Source organism: Dromaius novaehollandiae, chromosome 1 (assembly GCF_036370855.1).
Source record: "Dromaius novaehollandiae isolate bDroNov1 chromosome 1, bDroNov1.hap1, whole genome shotgun sequence".
NCBI lineage: Eukaryota > Metazoa > Chordata > Aves > Casuariiformes > Dromaiidae > Dromaius > Dromaius novaehollandiae.
In genome coordinates this window covers 119,302,656-119,308,431 of record NC_088098.1, presented here as the reverse complement: position 1 = coordinate 119,308,431, position 5,776 = coordinate 119,302,656, and positions in this window count along the sequence as shown.

Below are 5,776 nucleotides of genomic sequence, written 5' to 3'. Positions count from 1 at the left end.
GACACTGCCGCCGCTGCCTCAGCTGAGCCGCGCTGCTCTGCCTGAGCCGCCTCCGCGCCGGGGCCTTCCCCGGCCTGCAGTGGACGGCGGCTCCCGCCTAGGTGCGGAGGGGCCAAGCCTTGAGGCGGCGGCGGCGGCTGGGCGGTTCTGGAGGGAGCGGGGCCCTCTAGGGACGGGCGCCGCTGCGGCAGCCCGCGGGCCCGAGCTAAGGCGGGGGCTTGTGCAGGCCCCGGGGGGCCGGCCGTTGTTGCCGCGGGGGCTTGGTGGACACAGGGTTTCTTCACATCCCATGCTAAAAGATGTATTTAAAAATATGTATTTCTGTTTTTAAAAATATTAAATAAAAACGCTAAGGTGTTGCCTCGTGTGGCACTTGCACTGTGGATGTGTGGTGGGGAAGGGAGCCTTGGGTTCTTGAGGGGAGACTTAGTTGCACTTTTTATTATGGACCAGAGTTTAGGAGTGCATACCACTAATGTAAATCTATGCTAGGGATTTTTTTTTTCCAGGAATATCCACGAAGATCCAAAAAGTAGAATGTGGCCTTCATCTAATGTTTTAATTCTGGTACCTGATTTTTTCAACCTAGTTGTTGTAGTTCACAGTCAGCCTTGCTCCTTGAAGAAATTAGGACATATTACTAACACTCGTGCTATTACTTTTTCTTCTTCTGTTCCCGTATTTCTCTCTGAATTTCAGAGCTGGAAATAAACAACTAAAGGTAGGTGCAGTAACAGCCAAAGTAGTATGTCCCCCAATTATCTAACCATGGCTGTACAAATGCAGTTTTACAAGCAGTTCAAGGGAGCTAAGATTTTGTTGCTGTTGAAAATAGCAGTCCACACCCTCTTCACCTTGAGCCGTTTAGTCCCTCTGTCTGTTTTCTACAGCAATAGGAATGCTAGCATAGAATAATTGACACACTGACCCTGACAAAAAAAAAATCTTTTGTATGGCAAGTATAAGTGCTGATGCAAAGGAGAAGGCAGGAACGTGTGGCAGCGGGAAGCGTAGGACCACCCCATTGAGTAACAGCATGGTGTTAGGTTAGGTTAAGTCATCCATGAAATTGCACCCTAAAGCCATGGTAGGTGTTCAGGAGCAGCGTGGTTTAAGTGGGTTTAAGCAGCCATTGCTCATTCCGCTCATCCCCAGAAAGACTGAGAGGCCAATTTGAGCTGCTTTTGACACTTCTCTTTCTTTGGAATATGATCAGAATGTAATTCTTAAGATGAGGAAAGCCAACATGGATGTCCTGCAGTGTAACAAAGGCATACAGAATCACCTGCTTCTATACAGAAGACTCCCAAGTTAATATTGTCATATTTTGCCCTAAGATATCTGCATGCATGGTATGTTGCACAAGAAATTAAAAATATCTAGAAAGCATTAGCTGTCTTGCGTATGCTCAGTCCAATTGACCTGTAAGGAACGGCAGCTGATACCTTGGTGACAGCAGGATCTGTCCCCATCAGGATTTTGTAAACCTTGCTAAAATCTCCTTGCTGCTCTGTCTGGATAGTGACATGCAGCAGCAGAATAATGGAAAATGAGCTCTGTTGTTCAGTGTCACTACAAAGCTCATACGAATGTATTGTGGCATTTACTATATTACAGTATGTTATATAGCATGTAACAAGTTACAATTTTTTTGGCTAGCACTTAAACAGATCACAGAATTCTCGCACATTTGTGCATTTGCTCAGTAATCCTCTGCTTCTTTTTGCAGGCTATACCCAAGCTTGCAGAGATAGGTATGTGGCAACTTAGGCTGAGAGCATGTAGAGCCTGTAGGAGAAAGTTAAAATGTCCTACTGGACATAAGGTGGTGGCCTTCCCCCCCCCCCCCCAATATAACAACTACGTAGTCTTGTCTTGTTCATATAATCTTGATAATGAATAACCTGTACTGTTCTTCTCTTGTACAATAGTCTTTTCTTAAACGTCTATTACATTAAAAGTACATACATGTGCACGCGCGCACACACACACACCCCCCATCTACAAAATTTTTTTGTTCAGTAACTCAACAGCTAAAAAGCGTTGAAGCTGCTAATGGTTAAAATTAAGGAACAAGGCCCTTCTGAACTAGAATTCTACCAGAATCCTGCTCTAGCTACAGGTCTAGGATGAGAGCTGGTATCAGGATGAAGTTGTATGTCTATATGCATTGGGAGTAGGTCTTGTGTCTTCTATTGCAGGTAGGTTTAGGGCTAGGGTTAGGGATCTGAGGGCAATCCAGGCTGGAACTCTACCAAAATCCTGCCCACCTGGAAAGCTAGCACATAGGCTGGTAGTAGGACAGAGCTTTATCTCATCACTAGTAGCTAGAAGTCCTCTTCTGTGCTGTAGGTGGGGAAAGGGTTGGGTCTAGGGTTTGGGAAGTGAGAGTCTTCCAAGCAGGGACTTTCAGCTTCCAAGTAGGTAAGTTTTCTTCTGATTTTAAAACCAGACCAGTTCCCTGATCTGTTGTAAAATGTATCCCACAAATGGTTGTATTGGAATAACTGAAACATTGGTACTCCACAGACAGACATGAGGGGGAATAAGGGATAGAAGACAAGAGTATACATTAGCTGGTTTTGCCGGTTTAACTCCATGCAATAGGCCAAAAGTAAATACAGTCAGCAAGAGACCTAGAGCTCCTAAGAGATCAGCTTTGAAAAGAAGTAGCTGAAATAGAATACATGAGAAAGAGAGACTGATCTAGAAGAAGGGGATCCAAACACTTGCTAACTTCTACTTTGTCCTACATAACGAGGAGTTACCACATCTTACAATTTTTTCTTTAGGGAAAAAGGGACTGTTGAGAGAAGAAAGACTCAGAATCCTTTTCTTCCCAATTCTGCAATATTTTTTACCCTCCATCAAAAACCTAGGGATGGTTTAGACAGAGTTGCAATGTCACATTTTAAAACAGGATTTTGCATACATTCTTTATAAATAAGTAGACTGCTCCTAGGAAATACTTATTTTTCTCTGCCTAACAGACAAACCCCTTAGAACACTGAGTATATTTGGGATCAAAAAGAGTAACAATAAGCAGAAAATTGAGAAAAAATAAGAAAAAAAATAGTACATAAAAAGAAAAATGAAGAGGAAAGAGTACAGTATGGAGAAATGAGATTTGAGAGAAGTAAAATTGAAAGAGGAGAAAAAAATATACAACAGACTAGAAAAATAGAACAAATGCAAAAGAAACAACAGAACAGTATGTTTCTCTTAGTTCAGTAAGTGCAAAGTGAAGCAATATATAACATTCAAAGCACTATAGTATCCTAATCAGAAATTTACAGTCAACCTTCCTTGACTATTCTCTCTCTCCTTCTGTCTGCCTTTCAATATGATTATACTGAAAAATATGATCCTTCCTGTTTTCCTCTACTTTTAGTCTGCATTTGCATCTATGCTGTCAACAAAGTAGACTTAGGACTGCTATATAAATGGCTGTGATTGGAACTTAGAGAATCCAAGAGTTTCCAAAGGTACAGGACAACCACAAAAAGTATACAGTCAAAACAAAGGGTTTCCAAAACTGATGGTTGTTATTATTGGTATTGGGTGGGGAAACAGATTTTATCATCTAAAAGAAGAATAGGATAAGGCATGGCAGATGAATATAGTGATGAATAAAATAAATGTGTTCCTATTTACTTTCTCTTTTATCAAAGAAACAGACTAAAGAGATCAATAAATCAGAGGGGAAAGCAGAAAATTACATGGGTTTTCCTGCTTTGAGGTTTCTAACTGATAATGATTAGAAAGGAATTACTTGATAGGTCTGCTTGTTCAGTAATTGTTTTCTTTAAAATTTCTGGTAGTGGAAGCTACTGTACAAGAGACAGTACTGAAGTGGATGGACTACTGGTGTGATAAACATGGCCCTTCTCACATCCACAGTGGCCAGTTCTGCTCATTTATTTCTTAGTTCATTTGTTTGCCTCTGATTATGGGCATAGTGTACAAGTTGGCATGTGATGCTAGTTTTATCTATCTTGGTTTCCAGATGTTGGAAGCAATAGACAATTTCAGAAACTTCTCACTCCCTGTCAAAGATTACCAGGACTTCTTTAATCTTGAATTAGGAATGTCTATTCGTATAACTAGTATTTTAAGATGGCTTCTTAGTTTTCCAGCCCAGCATTCTGCCCATCATAGACTTAGTATAGCTGTGTCAGTAGTCACTTCTGTGTTCTTATGAACACAAATTACATCAGTAAGTCTCTATTTACAATTTCTGTGATGAAGATGTTTTTCTGATTAAGGGGCTCAGTACTTCCCAAGTCTACTGAACTTGCTAAGTATATTCTCAGCCTGGTTCCATCTCCTTCTCCTGCTTCGAACTGCAGATAATCATTTAGTTGTTCCAGTTGTTCCACTATTGTCTTATAGTGGAGTATGATTATGGGTAATATTTGCCAGTGTTTCCCTTTTAAATCTTGCCATTAGAGTAGGAAGTGTCCACTTGCTTCTTAACCATATGTGCTGAAACCATATGTGACTTTATTCTGTGATCTAAATCCTAAAAAGCACTGGTAGCCATGTAGTTTTTCCCTTGCAGTGTGTGTATTCCTCTCTGAACTTCTTTCACACCAGCCATGGGGACTCCCTGACCTTTCCAGGGGCTAATATTTGTACTTTGAGTAGATGTTTCAGTCTAGAAGATGCATTGTGCAAGTATCAATTCAAATAAACCTTGGTATCTTGCACATCCTCTGTGCAGTGGCCTTCTTATGCCAGTAGACATAGCTCAGGAGAACTTTAGAAAAGATTTCTTCATAATGTAGAAAAAGGTGATGTCAACTGTTCTCTTAACTTGTGACTCCCAGGCAAAGCCACCACATAGCTCAGTCCCTTTGGTGCTAGGCCGTGATTTGAAGTAAAGTCCCAGAAGAAGTTCTTCCCTCTGGATTACAACATTAACACTTCAGAGAACGCCACTGCAGCTCTCAGACAGACTTAATTCTAAATCAAACCATCATCTGGAGTGAGCAGCTTGTGTTTCGCCTGTCAAAAAGGTGCTGCTAAGTAACTAATGTGGTCCATCTCTTTTTAGGCCAGAGAAGTTGCCATGGTAACCTATTTGAATGTAGATAGATATGCTTTTGAGTCATCATCAGAGCCTGGCTTTGATAGTATGGGGTTGGGACTGACAGCCAGTACTGCATATTGTGTAGGTTGGCACGCCTCTGGACCAGAAGGTCCTAGAATTGCTGCTGTTGCTGCCGGATGAGGCTTGCTACAAAAAAAATGTGCTGCTCCCTGGGTTTTCTCTGATATTCTCTTGAATGGTTATGATTTATTCCTTGATGTTCTCACTTTATAAAGAGACAGGTTCAAAATCTTACGCCTAAGTATGACAAGTTGCTTGCATCGATTTCAACGTCCTTCCCCAAAACAATGGAGTCTTTTGGGAAGAAGCCTCTGGGAAAGAGGCCATGGTATTTATTTTAGGAGAGATGTATCCTTTTAGGTTCTGTCATACAAGTCCTTTTGAAACCAGTTTCTGTGATAAATAAATATGTGGTTGTAGGAGTGCAGAACAGTTTTCTTTTAACATCAGCCTTCCTGAAGAATTGTTCTTTAAAAATGTTGTGATCAAGTACTGCAATCTTGTCTCTTTCCCTTCTGGGAACTCCTTTACATCCTTTACATCCTAAATTTCCAACTTCTAGGAAGATCTGTTTTCCCTCTATTTGGAAAGATGAAAAAGGCATTAGGTTAATGTAATCATAAAGTTTCACTCACATCCAGAAGAATACTACAACACAACGCA